This window comes from Sarcophilus harrisii, chromosome 1, assembly GCF_902635505.1.
Source record: "Sarcophilus harrisii chromosome 1, mSarHar1.11, whole genome shotgun sequence".
In the NCBI taxonomy this organism is placed as follows: Eukaryota; Metazoa; Chordata; class Mammalia; order Dasyuromorphia; family Dasyuridae; genus Sarcophilus; species Sarcophilus harrisii.
In genome coordinates, this window is record NC_045426.1 from 479,321,071 (window position 1) to 479,337,422 (window position 16,352).

Consider the following 16,352-nt stretch of genomic DNA (forward strand, 5'->3'; position numbering starts at 1 on the left):
AAATAGCTAAGAGATATGAAGAGATTGAAGATTAAAGACAATGAAGCTGATAGAAAGGTTAACCTATTGGAGAAATTAAGATGCCATTCCGTATATGCATCACAGCTTGTTTAGCCATTCCCCAATTGATGGGCATTCTCTTTTCAATATTTTGCCATCAGGAAAAGGGCTGGTATAAATATTTTTGTCCTTTTTAATGATCTCTTTGAGATTCAATTAGTAATGGTATTTCTGGATCAAAGGGTATGTACAGTTTGGTTGCCCTTGGATATAATTCCAAATTGCTTTCCAGAATGTTTGGATTAGTTCACAACTTCACCTACAATGCCTTACTATTTCAGTTTTCCTAATCTTCCTCAACATTTATTATTTTCTTTTTTGTCACATTAGCTAATCTGATAGGTATGAGGTAGTACTTCAAAGTTGTTTTAATTTGCATTTTTCTGATCAAAAGTGATTGAAAGCACTTTTTCATCTGCTTATAGACAGGTTTGATTTCTTCATCTGTAAACTTGCTGTTTATATCATTTGACCATTTATCAATTGGGGAATGGTTTGTCTATAAATTTGGCTCAGTTCTCTATATATTTGAGAAATTAAATGTTTATCAGAGATACTTGCTATAAAGATTGTTTCCCAGCTTTTTATTTTCTTTCTCATCATGCTTACATTGGTTTTATTTGTGCAAAAGCCTTTTAATTTAACATAATCAAAATTATCTGTTTTATTTCATAATGTTTTCTATCTCTTTTTTGATTATGAATCTGCAGCTCACCTAACTTGTCCTTTAGTAATTTTGATGCTATACCACTTGATGTATATATATATTTAGTATTGACTTTACTTCATTGTCTATGGTACTTTTTAGCAAGATGTATTTTCCTTCCTTATCTCTTTTGATTAGGTCTATTTTACTTTTACTTTGTCTGAGACTGATTACTATCTATGCTGTTTTTGCTTCAGCAGGAATATAATAGATTCTGTTCCATCCCTTTACTTTTACTCTTTGTGTATCTTTCTGCTTCAAGTGTGTTTCTTTTAAACAATATATTGTAGGCATTTGGTTTTTGATCCACTCTGCTATCTGCTTCCATTTTTGGGGGGGAAGAGATCATGTTATTCATATAATGACTACGGTTTTCCCACCGTCCTATTATTCCTCCTCTTTGTCCTCTCTCTTTCTTCACTCTTTCCTTCCTCATGAGGGTTTTCGTTTTGTCTACTTACTGCCTCCTTTCTCTATTAAATTGATCGTGTATTTTATTCCCTTTTTGAGTTAATTCTAATGAGTGTAACATTCAAGCAATGCCTTCCATTATTCCCTGCAGTGTAATAGGTTTTTCATGCTTCTTCATGTGAAATAATTTACCCCATTCTACCTCTCCCTTCCCTCTGCATTCAGTGAACTCCTCTTTTTCATCCTTTAATTATTTTTATGTCATTCCCTCAAATTCACTTTAAAATAGTCCTCTTGGACTATATTCCTTCTAGCTGTACTATTACTGATATAATTTTTAAGAATTACAAGTATCATCTTCCCATGTAGGGATGTAAACACTTCAGCTACAATTATTTTTTCTTGGTCTTGATAATGGAGATATTGGATATTAGTGATAAATTTTTTGTTCAATTCTGATCTTTTTATGAAAGCTTGAAATCTTTCTATTTCCTTGAATGACCCTCTCCCTTGAAGTATTATTCTTAATTTTGTCAGATAGATGATTCTTGGTTGTAGTCCTAGCTCCTTTGCCTTCTGGAATTTCATTTTCCATGACTTCTGAGTCTTTAATGTTGTAGCTTCTAAGTCCTGTGTAATCCTGACTATGATTCCTTGATATTTGAATTGTTTTTTTCCCCTAGAATTTGAAGTATTTTTCCTTGGCTTGATAGTTTTATAATTTAACCATAATACATCATTAGCTTCCACTTTGCCCAGTTATAACTTTTATGGAGTTTGTCTTTTGTACTTCCTTTTCCATTTGGCCAATTGCACTATTTAAGGGTTTGTTTTCTTATTTTTGTGCCTCCTTTTCCATTTAGCTGCTACTTTTTAAGCAGTTGTTTTCTTTTTTCCAAGCTGTTGACTCTTTTTCATATTTTTTCTTTGCATCTCTGTCATTTCTTTCCCCAATTTTCCTTCTACCCCTCTTGTTTCTTTTTTGAGCTATTTCATGAGGTTTTTTTTCTAAGCCTGAGTGCTCTTCCCATTTTCTTTGGGGTTTTGTCCATAGATGTTTTGATATTATGTTCTCTTTTGATTTTATATCTTGATATTCCCTGTCACCATCCTAATTTTCTGTTGTCAGATTCTTTTTTGTTGTTCTTTTGCTCATTTTTTTTAACCTTTTCCCTTTCTTTTAAATGGGAGCTCTGCTCCCATGATGGAAGGGGCACTGTCTCAGGCATCTTGTGCCAGGAACTGCAAGTCCTGGCTATTTACCTGCTGCACTGATGCTGGCCTGAAGCCCTCAGGGGACCCTTATGCCTACTGATGTGCTATGGGGTGAGTGAGATATGGATGCTGCTGCTGCAGGTATTGGCCCCTGTCAGCTTGTTGCTGAATAAGCATCATAGTGCTGATATCCAATATGTTCTGCTATCTTTGATTTGTTTCTGTTTGGGCCAACACTGACGCATATAGAGGTCTGGCTGCTAGAGACTACCTGTTTCCCAGGGCTATACTGAAGCTTGGGGCAGAGGCTTGTGCTGCTGCCTGCCTGTTTGTTTAGGCACTGGTAGGTTTGGTTTCCTGTTTTCCTGGGCCTATGCTGAAGCATGTGATTGTTCTCAGAGCTGGACTCTCCCTGTTCCCCTGACTATGCTATGTGACATGGTGTTGACATTTGCCTGCTCTAACACACTGGAACTCGGGATCTCCTGCTAGTTTGTTTGAAGTGGGATTTGCTGTTGGATGGCTTCCTGTCCTGGAATGCAGTCCCTTTTATCCAACAAAGATCTTTTTTGACAATTTTCCACATTTCTTGTGCTAAAAGAGTGTTTCAACTTGTCTTTTTGCTGGTTCTGCTATTGCAGGATTTGTTTGGGATGTTATTTTATAGTTGTTTGAGGTGAATGTGGGAGAGTTATGAGTAGTTTACTACTTACTCCATCATCTTGGTTCTCTAAAGTCAGAGCTCACATTCTAATGGAGAAAAGTGTATATGGAAGGTTTTAGCTATAAATCACATGGAGAGGCCCATGATCCTAAGGGCACAGCAGCTAAACTAAAATGCCTCTTCTTTAATATCATTTCCCTTAATAAGATCATATCATTTTCTGTTGTTGAATCAACAATATATTGTCTTAAAATATTCCCTTAAGACACAACAAATAACTTCCATAATCCCTATGAGCAGGGAATTATCATCTACTATCTCTCTTAGATCTTCCTTATATCTTATTACCTAAACTAGGGCCCCAATTGTTCATTGGATTCAAGGATTCATTGGAACCTACCTATGGTTGTTAATCCTGGCAGTTTTTAGGGGATAAACTAAATATACTTAAAGCCAGAAATGAACTGGAATACATTGGGTCTTGAGATTTGACTTGTACTTCCATTATATTCTAAGTGCTCATTGTGGCATTCCCTTTGCATCCAAAAGAGGGCAGAGAACTAAGTATAAACAGAGCTTTGTTCATTCTTTCATCTCTCCTACATGAGTCTATTGGGGTATCATTTATGTCCAAAATATTTTAAATTTTGTGTCACCTGTAGGTTTCATTAATTTGCTGCCAATTCCCTTTTTGATGAATTGATGAACTTACATGAGAAATACAATATTAGGTAAAACTAAACAAAATTTAGTAGTATTTGATTGAACATACTGCACTTCCATTCAAAACTTAGGCTGTTTGTCACTGAAAAACATAGAAGGCACCGCCAAAACAGATTAACTGTTTGGCTCCTCAATTTGCATATTTTCTGAATATTTGAAGAAGTTCTGATTTAATAATATTACTTAAGAGTATGACAATCTCAATGTAAGGTTTTCCAAGCATGAAGTTTGGCTTGATGTGATATCTGCATTTTATAGATATGCTCATTATTTTGGAATCTAGTTTTTATACTTATTGCTGGCCCAAAGCTGTTGCTCAGAGAGAGCCCTTTTATAGCATATATGTAATAACCATGTGGTGGTATTATATTTATATATTTATTACACTATTATTTTACATATTGTCCCTTTCTCTGAGGAGCTCATTAATCTTTATACCATCCCTGTGACATAAATAGGCAGCAGGTGGTGTTTCTCTTTATCATAATGTGTATTTCTCCCACTGGGCTCAAAATTTCTACTTGAAACCCAAGGGGTAGAGGTGACATCTGAAAAAAAGGATTTAGTTGTTGTCCGATTCTTAAAACAGGAAAATTGAGAATTAAATTGAGCAAGATATTAGAGTTTCAGTCTAGAGCCATGGAACTCTGAATTACTATTTGGTGAAAGTAATACTTATCTACATGATGAATTGTACTCTTTCCCTTTTCTACTTCTTCTCTGCCCAAATTTTTCTATCCCATTTCCACTTTCATTTCCTACATGTCTCTTCCTTTTTTATCCTTCCCTGCTTCTTCTCTTTCTTACCTTCTCATCTTTTCTCCCTTTTTTCCACCTTTTAGTATTCACTTTCTTTCTCCCCTTTCTGTTAGGATTCTCACAAGGTGCTAAGTAAGTGGAATTGAGGAGACAATGGTTAAATCTAGTTTAGCACTGATTTAATCTTACAACAAATAATGGTTTCCTAGTGATAATGATTGGTGTGTACTCAGTGTAGGATATATAAGGAGGAGCTGTCAGGGCCAGAAAGGACAAGCCCATTAGAAGCTCCATTCAGAGGGAGCTAGAAGCAGAAGCTGGCAGAGGCAAAGGACTAGCGACAGGAGCTCTCAGAACTAAGGAGAGAGATAGGTCTCTATTAAAGCTAACCAGGCCCAAGGAAGGAGACAAGACTTTGAAGGAGACAATAAAGGATTTGGACTTTAACCCTTGGCAGCATTTGGGATGATTATTGAACTGAAAGGAAGGCTGCCCCCAGAAGCCCTTCAAGAAACCTGCTCCCAGAGAACATTACATTTCAAAGAATATTACACATCTCTCTTCTTTCTTTGCTCCTAACCTCTGTCTGTCCTTCTATATTGTTCATTAGATGATATGCAAATATCATGGGAGGTCACAGAATATGGCTGTGGCACAGACCAAAGATTAGAAATAGACATTCAAATGCTGAGGAAGTTTGAATTTAAAAAAATTATTACTATTAAAGCCTTACAAAAAGGCTCTGGAGAATTCAAGAACACCATAAAGATGATATGTCTTCAAAGGAATTAAGTGCTAATTGCGTCATCTAAAAGATTCTTAAACTTATGAGAACTTAATTGATTATAGTCCAAATAGGTAATATTTGGGCACAATAATCCTATTACCATCACATAAACATTTTAAAAACATTTTTCCAAAAATAGTAAAAGAAAACTTTTCTGCATGCACAGATGCTCACATATTTTCTTCCTTAGTTTGGGTGAAAAGTAACTTATAGCTACAGAAGAAAATCCATTCTAGGAAAGTGGGTCTGTAAAGATTTTTTTATATCAGTGACATAAACAGTTGAAAATATTTCATATAATTGTTTTTCAAATGTCACAAACATTAGTTAAAATGAATATGAAATTAGAATACAGATTTACATGAATAAGATTTTTTATTTACTCTTAGATTACATTTATTCTTCTCTCCCTATTTCTTCTTGTTCCCAAACCCAGAACCCCTTAAATAATTCAAAGTGTCATCATTGCCGAAATTATATACCAAGGAGTATAGGTCACTTCTGAAGTCTAGATAATAAGTAATTATGGGTTACTTGTGTGTGTCATTGCTAACTGTTTAGGAAAGGATGATTTGGAAGATTATAATTTCTTCTGATGAGTGGTTGTCTTTATTCTTGGGATATATTTTCTAATATATTTTCATAAGAAAAACTATCATAGTAAGGAACTATTTCTTGTTGTGGGAAACTAGGATAATAGATATAGAAATGGAAGATATAGAAATGAAAAACCTTAATTTTATAGAAAAAATCAAGAAAGGTAAGTGACTTGTTAACACAAGTCACTCCCTTCCTTTCCTTCCTTCCCTCCCTCCCTCTCTGCCTTCTTTCCCTCCCTCCCTCCCTCTCTGGCTTCCTTCCTTCCTTCATGCATTCATTCTTCCTTCCGTCATTCATTCTTTTCTTCCTTCCTTCATTCCTTCTTTCCTTCCTCTCTTCTTCAGGTTTTCCATTCTTTATCTCCAGGGTAAAGTCATTTTTGTTTGTTTGGTTTTTATCTAGACATGTGATGTGTCTATGATGTGCACTATAGGTATAGAAATTCCCTAAACTGATATCTTTGAGAGTTGTTTTTTTGGGGGGGGAGGGGAAGTGGAGGGCAGGACACTGAGAAGTTAAGACATCTATCCATGGTCACAAAATTTGGATGAGCTATGTATTTCTACATGAGTTGTCAAAATGTTTACATGTGGCTTATAGGTTGCATGGATAAAAAGGGTAAGAGGTCTGGTCATTCTTTCTACAGGGGAGGAAAGCCAGGGGCTATGCTTATGCTATCTAAATACAATTTGGCATGGGGCAGGTAGGCCCCAAATGCACCATTGAGACTGGATACTCTTTTTCCAGTTTCCAAGAGGGACAATGGGATAGTGTTATTTCTATCTATTCTATTCAATTATTTATGGTCTACGGGTATAAGTCTAGGTTCGGAAGAAAAGCCACTTCTCTGTTGCCTCTTTAGGGTATCATAATTTATGCTCATCAGCTTAACTCCTCATCAAACAGTGCTTAATAAAAGACCATTATATGATCAAGAGTCATTTTTTGACTTTTTAAAGCATAATTGGAGCAGTTGTCAAGAATAAGCTTCTTACAAAAGGCAGTAAAAAGGAGTTAAAGTAGTTGTTTTATTTTGAAGAAAGATTGATATGATGTCAAGGGGCTGGTCTCAAGGAATGAAAATGCTTCTAATAGTCTCAAAAGTCATGTTTTTGAAGTGAACCTTGCTGATTTGTAAAATAATGAGATTGCTTTTCATAAATTCAAGGTGAGCATTGAAAAGGTTGAAGGTTTAAAACAATGACAAAATTCCATAAAATGACTCTTACCTAGGACAAAATATTATTCATGATCAAAAAATGACAGACCTTCATAAGTGAAACCCATGTTGTTTCAGAACTTTGATTACTAAATAGCCTACCTCTGTAGAATTGGTTTTATGAAGAGGTACCACAACCAGATTGTAAGACCCAGCCCCAATAGATCTGTAAAATTTGGAAGAAGTTGATGGAAATCATAATATGGGAAATGAAATAGGCACAGAAGCAGAAAGAGCTAATTCAGATGAACTCTGAGTCCAAGAATATGTCTAAAATAATAAATGTTAATGTTTGAAAAATAAAAATTCTCATAAAGGACAAATATTGGCTTAAAGCCATTTATACATGGGGAAAATATAATTCAGAGAATCTATAGAGATGAGAAAATTTCCAAAAGCAAGCAAGATGATAGTTCTTCTTAAGCCAAGGGAGAAAAAAAACAAAACATTCTCATAGAGGAGGTCCATTCTAGCATTTTCTAGAATTTAAACATTCCATAGACATAATGTGGCCAGTTTCCCATGCATGCTGCTCTTTTCAATTTTTTTCCCTAGAGTGGTCTCTGTTCATGTCTTTCACCAAGAGTTTCTGTAATTACTTTCCTTAGTCTTTTAAACAGGTACATTGCACTGAGCTAAGCATTCTCTTTGCCATTTAAGAGTCAAATCTCCCTCTGATGATACAATAATACAGGGCTTCTTAAACTTTTTCCACTCATGACCCCTTTTTGCCCAAAAAATTTTTATACAACTCCAGGTATATAAGTATATAAAATAGGTATGCAAATTAAACATTTATTGATAAAAAATCATATTTTTGTGACCCCACCATTTAAGTTCAAGAAGTTTTGCAGTAATATAAAAAAGCACTCTTAGGAGCAGGAATCCATTATTTGTCAGAAGTGGAACTACAATAAAACCAAAGCAAGTGGAGTATGCCTAAAAAACTTAAAAAGTATACTTTGTGTTAAAGGGGCATTATGTATCCAGGAGAAACTGAAGCCCTATAATATGATTGTGAACAACATTCACTAAGTGTATACAGCTGTATCATATTCTGCCTTATGATAGTAATTTGATCATTATTTACTAACTATAGTTATCATTTAGTAGCTGTACCACATTGGAAAAAGAATGATTCTGCAATTATCCAGCCAGCTCTCCAGCAGTGACATAGAACTTTTATTCTGATAATAAAGTTAGTCTTCTGGTAGCGCCATGATTTCTATGAGACAACTCCAAGTAGAGTAGATAGGATTATGAGCAGGCAGACCTAGAGAAAAGTTTGAGTGACTCAGTGAAATGATGGATTTTAGGGGGAACCACAGTGCCAAATAAAGCTGCTTGTTTTTAGCAATTAAAATGTGATAGAATATCTTTTTGAGCAAAGAAAAGAACATTGAATGTTAGAAACAGAAATATAAAGATAGTGAAAAAATCTCTGTATAAGAAATCTCAGTGTCTGTTAAAATATATAAAAAAAAAAAAGAAAGAAAAACAAAAACGCACTAAATTTAGTTTCCTAAGCACCTACCTCATATGGTGTTTGTGAGGAGCAAATGAGATAATATTTATAAGGTATTTATCACAGCTTAGCATATATAAATGTGTATTCCCTTCCTTTCCTCCTAATTATGGATATTATTAAGAAAGTTCTGTAATATTCTTGGATTCGATATAATCAATACAATATTAATAACAACCAACTTCTAGAAAATTTCATCATTTATGAGGAAAATAACTCATTTAGACCTTCTAGAAAGTACTCTTTATCAGTGCTATCAAGTAGAAATGGGGGTAGGGGTCATTACACTGTATTTAAAGATCCCTATCAGTGCATATTTACTTAAAAAGCCACATATTAATGTAATCTATGTTTTATTGTATGTTTCAGGTAGCATTTGGGAGTGTTACTCATGTATTTTAACACCTTTGTTCTATGACAGTGGAATTATATCAGTGAACTTAAGGCTTCCTGTTTGTTTGATATTAGCTATGTGTTTGATTTTATCAAGGAATAGCGTCTGATTTTAATATATTTACCAGAAGTACCTTTTTGGAGGAGAGCCTTTTAAGAATATTTTTCTATACTGAGTTAAATGCGTTTTTATAATGAACCAATAAGATTCCAGCCAGTGAATTTTTATTTTATTTTATTGAGCTATTTGACTGTAAAGACGTAGTTTGTCATATAGAACTACTGGCAAAAGCCTATTGCTTTCACATATTTTCATCAAGGATATTCTTAATACACATGTAGAATTTTTGTTGTTGTTTTTGTTGCTTTTAACTGTATGATTAGACAATAATGCTCATTGTTTTCTGTCATCTTTGATAGTGTTTTTAGATATGAATTTATATTCTAAAACATTGTCTTTGATTATTGTGTCTCTTTTTTTGGCAAGAAGTCCAACCGAATGCTGTCTAACATAGTTACTGTGATATTTTGACCTCCTCATTATGGAAACTGTTTTGCATTGACTAAGCTTGTAGAAGAAATGGTAATCAAGTTTAATATCTTGACCTTTTTCAGCATTAACATGTTCTTTTAAAAGCTCAGGTTGAAGTTGTTGCGATTACAGCGTGTTCTTTTCATTATTTTCCTTCTAATTTAATGTTGATTTTTATTTTTTCTCTAATTAGCCAATGGTCTGATTGCATAGGCTGCTGATTCTGATTTGATTCCCCATCAGCATCCAGAATATAAAGAGGCATAACAGACATTTCTAGGGACACACAAAGAAGACTCACAATAAGCTATTGTTAGTTCTATGGCAGAGACAAATATTTAGTACTATATTCACACATGATCATATTGCTTAAAATTAGTTTATAAAACATAATAATACGTTAGCTTTTCTGTCCTCATTGCAAAAAATATTATAGGAAAGAATTGGCCATTCGGTTTTCTTGATGTGAAATACACCTTGTGAAATTCAAATAAATAAATACCATTTAGGCACATTACCATTTACTGATAGCCATCAATTATCTTATTGAATTCAGAACACCTCATCTAAACAAACAGATAATTATCTTTAATAATAAAAGCATAAGTCGATGAATTTGCCTATTGCTTTTCTTTGCTGTAAACAGGAGGCAGCATTTCATCATGAATTAAGTTAGTGTGTCTCTATGCACATGCCACTTTTAAAAATTCCCCAAAAAATCTGAACTTAAAAATAGAGATGTCAACCATGACATCACTTGTGTCTCAAATGGATTCTTTATAAAGTATTTTATTTCTTTTAAACAAGTGTTTCATTAAGGCATTTAAAATCTGATTAATTTCATCAACATGTAGTCAGTTTGTCATAGCATATCTCCTTTCCATAAAATCAATGTACTTATCATTATCCCTATTGAGGACATGGGTTCCATCATAAACCTGACTACTGGTGAGGATGAGGTTAATTGGCTATTTGTGGAGATGCATTAACTCTTTCCTTGGTTCTGCTCCACAGTCACCTCTTTGAGTTACACTGCTACGAATAGAACTTGAGTTAATTCATGTTTAAAAAATGATCCAAATGTGGTCCTTAATATGTTTGCTGGTAGTATGTGATTCTGGCAAAGTAAATATGGACAGATAAATATAAAATAATATTATTCTCTTTGTGTCAGGGGAATCCTCCAGCATCTCTTATGAAAAGAAAGGGTAAAAAAAAGTGCTCCATCTTAAATCTTATTCTATCCCACTCCATTTAATCTCTACATAAATTCATAAACATATATACTCCTATCCACCCATCATCTACCTTATATACATGTGACAAATTAAATGATTGGAGAAAGCAGGGTCAAATTATCAAAATGAATCATAAAGTAAAACAAGGGAACTGAATGTTCCATGACCAACTCAAATATTAGGTAATTTATAACTGATGGTATTTGGTCCTGGTAATCAGATACACACATGTGTATGTTTATGTTTGTCTGTCTGTCTGTCTCTCTCTACACACATCTATATATATATATATATATATATATATATATATATAGATGTGTGTATGTATGTTTGTGTGTATGTGTATATGCAAAATATATATATATATGGATATTTTTTCCAGAAAAATTTCCCATTTAAAAAGGAGATAAGTAATGTACTGCAGAGAAAGGTATATAAAACAAAGATGCAGAATGAAGTACATAGAAAAGAGAAGAAAAAAATGTGTTATCGGTGAAAGCAGAAAGAACTTGACTCGCATGACTTTTTGTATCAAGCATGCTACGGCAGTCTTTTGATTCTAATATGAAACTATAGTAAGGATCATTGCACTAATGCATGAGGATTTGTGATAATGTTGCAGAAATTTTACTGTCAAAACTGAACTGCAGTGTAATGACTTTTGTTATCATGGTTTCTAATAACTATTCAGCATGAATTGACCCTACATATGTTTTACTGCAATAATATGTCAGTAACTCAAAAAGCTAAAGAGGAAATAGAAAACAGCCAACATCAGAAGCCGTGTGTGACTTCCTGATAACCTTATATCAGTCTTTTTAGAGATACTGCCACTGGATCCTAACTCGCTTCCAACAGAGTAGGCAGTGAATGAACGGGGTGATCATTAGGGAATGAAGGCATGTAGATTGGATGGGGCAGGGCTGTCCCAAAGATAGCCAGGGAGTTTGCCCAGCCCAGGATTCAGGATAGAATATGCAGTGTTTATAGTTCTTGTTTCTGAATCCCTTGTTCTGCGTCTCTTCCCCTGATGCAGTCAGTGCCTCTTTGTCTCTCCCTGCCGTATTTTCTCTCATTGTTTCTTTATCCTCACTGTGATATGTCTCCTCCACAATGTGGTGGGTTAGCCTGTATCTTCATCCTGGTCAGGGTACTTTTTTTCTGTTTCTGCTGCAGTGAGGGACTCTCTCTTTCCCTTCTGTTTTTGTTTTCTTCACTGCAGTGTCAGTAGTGGCTCTGGCTAGCTGATTTTCACTATTACAATTTTTTTTTAAATATTTTCTTCCTCTTCTTCCCTCCCAAAGCAATTTATCATTGCCCCTCATAAGATGTAAGGATAGTTTCTTTTAGGATATTTCATGATTTTTAAGGAGCATTAACAGTAATATTACTTTTTATTTTGGGTTTTTTTTAATTGCTATTATCTTTATTAATTGAAATATAAGCAAAAAATTGCCATATATATTTTCCATATCTTAAGATAATGTGTTGTAAGAAACATCTTCCTTTTGGGGATACTTTATGCATATACATACACAGAAACACATATATATGTATATATACACACAGATACACAAATACATACACATGTGTGTGTTGAAACCTTAACATAAAGCCTAATAAATAATGAATAGGAAAAATAGCAATCCCTTAGGAAAATAAGTAGGAAAATGAGAACATAGACCTTAAATTAAACTGTTAATATTTTGTGTGTTCTCAAAAACATATTAAAGCATGATCACTGCTGAATATGAACATATTTTGTCTACAAATAGTCAGAAAAACAGTTTTAATATTCTGAGTTTGAAGCCATGTTATTTTTAAGTATTTTTTTCTTCTTATTTAGTTGGCAATAAACTTCTCTCTATCCTGACTTTCAGGATATTTTCCTTTTACATTTATTTCTTTTTTCTGTTAAATTCAATATATTTAAACATAGTTATACAATCATCTTCTGAATAATAAAAATCAGATAAAAATGAAAGAAAATGAGTAAGAAAAAAAAGAAGCAAGCAAGTAACAATGAAAAGAGTGAGAATGTTATGTTGTGATCCACATTGTTTCTTTCTTTTTTTGTATTTTTTTTATTATAGCTTGTTATTTACAAGACATATGCATGGGTAATTTTTCAGCATTGATCCTTGCAAAATCTTCTGTTTCAACTTTTCCCCTACTTTTCCCCCTCCCCCCTCCCCTAGATGGCAAGTAGACTAATAGATGTTAAATACGTTAAAGTATATTACACTTATTTCTAATTAATTCTCATAAAAAATCTACTCTTTCCTTAAATGCTCAGGTCCCATTTCAATCTTAATATAAAGGAGAATTTTGAGCAATAAGCACATTCACATACGTATATATCTTAACTAAATAATTAACCTCATTGCTACAGTTCCTTTGTCTTTCCCTACTACTACTATAGTTGTATATGTTGATTTTTCAAAGATTTATAATTTTATTCATGATGATGCATATACTATCCAAACCAGTTCTGTGATTTTGAAACCCTTTTGTAATATAGAAATTCTTGTAGTTGCTCTATGTAACTTTAACATTAGAACCAATGAGTTTGTAACCATGTAATTGGGGAGCTTCTTAGAATTTCTCTAGGCTGGTCTCTAGACACTAGTTAGTCAATCAATATTGGCCAGGTCCTGAGCTAAGTGGATGCAAAGATAAAAATGAAATTTCACTCTAGAAGTTCACATTTTACTAATGATGACACCTATACTATAAATTGTGACATGCAAAATTGATACAAGATTATTTCATACAAACTGAGTAAATGTGCAACTTATATTTGGACCAATAAGGCTATTTAGTATCATTTGATAACTTTGATCCCTTTATAAATGTTCTCATGGTCTGGAAGAGAATTGGATTCTTGATCTGTTAGCATATGAAGATCTCTAGCAGGTCTTACCAAATTAAAGTTTCTAAAATTTTTTCACTTAAACTAGTTTACTTTATAAAGATTTCCTAAGGCAGAGAAGTTCATTGCTATAATATTAGCCAGTGGTGGATTTCTTATAAGTAAAACATATCCAGAAGATCATTCTCAAGGACAGAGAGGGGTTATAATCTATGTGAATACAGGGAATATCCATAGCAATTTGAATCACCAATTTTTGGAGTATCTAATTCAATTCAATAATTTATTATTAAATACTTGCATATTTTAAAAAACTATATTTGAAATGTAGCTTTGTGCCTTTGGCAAATTAAAAAGATATTTTGTAGATGGGCCTTTGGAACAATTGTAAAAAAGAATCATTTGATACACATTACTCTATTTAAAAATTTACTGATGATCTGAAAAACTCAGTCATCGAACTGATGAGAATCTTTAAATGAGACATTCATCTATTAAATAGGTAGTTTAGTCTCTGTCAATAAAGATCTGATGTTATCAACAAAAATGTTAACTGTAAACAAGTGAAAGTCCAGATTGAAATCAATATAGAATATTTCTGCTATTTCTACCTTCTATAGTCTATCAAAGAATAAACTATTGTTCTAGCTATGCAAAAAGTCATGTTTATTTCTTCATAGTGTCCATAGTCAATCTAGAAGACTGAAAATAATTTGAATGTTTTAATATTTTCCCAGATAACAACATAAAGCTGACTTTATTGCTGTTTTTTTAATGGCCACCATATTTCCTTTTATCTACCCCTTTATGAATTTTCCCAAAAATAATGTGCTTTCATGGCACATATCCTAAAATTGAAATGATATAGTAAAGATTTGGATGGTTTTAGCACAAGGATGATGCACAAATTTATAAGCAAAATAATGACTAATACCTTGGCCTTCAGTATCATAGGATGCCTATTATTTCTTCTGTTTATTTGAAGACCTTCAATTTCTCTGGGTGCCATTGAACTTTAGCTTTCCTTTATTATTTAGGTTTTTTTAAGCTTCCTTCATGGTCATGACTTGCTCCAATCAACTATTTATAGCTTTTTTTTTCCCTGAAAAGACAAAAGTAAAGAAGACATAAAAAACCTCAGCCTGTTTCTACTGCCTTCTGTTAATTACTTTGCAATTCAACAAGTCAATTCCATTCAACACATATTGATTGAGTTCCTACCAGTTTTCTCTCCCTGCCTATCATGGTGGCAAACTATTTTTGCTTTCTCTTCTTTTGTCTAATACATTTGAAGATGTTTTAGTGGCCTAATTTCTATTCTTAGTGGGTTTCCCCCTATTTCTCTTTCTCTCTCTCTCTCTCTCTTTCTCTCTGTGTCTCTTTTCTCTCTGTGTGTCTCTCTGTCTTTCTGTTTGTTTCCCTGTCTCTCACTCTCTCTGTCTCTCTCTCTGTGTCAATGTCTCTGTCTCTGTCTCTGTCTCTGTGTGTGTCTCTCTCTCTGTCTCTGTCTCTCTCTCTCTCTCTCTCTCTCTCTCTCTCTGTCTGTCTCTGTCTGTCTCTGTCTCTGTCTCTGTGTCTATGTCTGTGTGTCTCTCTCTATCTCTCTCTGTCTCTCTCTCTCTTTCTCTCCCCCGCTCTCCTCTCTGTCTCTCTCCACAGACACACACACATATATATATACACATAAATATATGTAGATAGATAATAGATATACATATGTACATATTTCTGTTTGGCCACCTTAATTTCTTGTTATCTGTCTAGACTTGGAGATGGTTACAGTTTTTCCTTTAGCATTCAAATCTATTCTGGCTTCATAACAGTGCCTTAAAGTTAGAAAGAAATACTTTCTTCAAGTTCATTTTCTTAACCTTTTTTGACTTTTGAATTCTAAATCCTTAAAGTCCTTAATTAAATTATCTTAATAATGATGATGATAACTACCATTTATATAGTAGTTTAAGGTTTGCAAAGCACTTTGTGCTTTGTCTCACTACATATTGTCTCACTACTATATTGTCTCACTACAACCCTAAACGATAGGTGCTATTATCCTCATTTTGCAAATGAGGAAACTGAGGAAGAAAGATGTTTAATAACATACCTAGAATCACATAGCTAAATATGTAATTCAGATCTGAAATCAGGTTTTCTTTATTTCAAGTCCAGCATTCTATTGACTGTGCTATCTAATCTATCCTTGATTAAGTGCTTATCTTCCTTGTAGTATAAATATAGTCCCAGAAATACCAAATCCCATTCTCAGACCCATTTTCTTGACTAGCATTTCTCTTCCCTAATATTTTTTTTTCCTTGGAAGTCTTTGCCTTTGATGATTAGCAGAGATAAGAGCATCACCTATATCTGTAATATGTTCAATTTCCTGCTCAAGAATTTAATCATTATCAATCCATTCTGGTTCTTTTCAACTGATCATACACATTTCATGTAAAAATCTGGGGTTCAAACCCCAGACTCGTCCATTGTTTCTTCAATGAACAAATTCAAATAATTTTTAATGAACTTCCCTGTAACCTCATGACAATGTGTGGACAAAACTTTAATAAATTCAAAATGACTAGAGGACTTCAGGCAGTTGAGTGAATGGCATATATAAAAAACAGGAGATATCTTGTGATTCATTGGCA

General features: G+C 33.6%; 1 protein-coding gene and 1 non-coding gene across 2 annotated transcripts in view; both read left to right on the top strand.

The window, feature by feature from the left end:
• The window catches only part of CCDC178 (coiled-coil domain containing 178), a 610,238-nt gene that overhangs the window by 427,994 nt on the left and 165,892 nt on the right, over positions 1 to 16,352 (top strand). The window lies entirely within an intron of this gene.
• Positions 14,533 to 14,635, top strand: LOC111719037. The gene has a single exon (XR_002769349.1). It is a non-coding gene; the product is annotated as a U6 spliceosomal RNA (small nuclear RNA).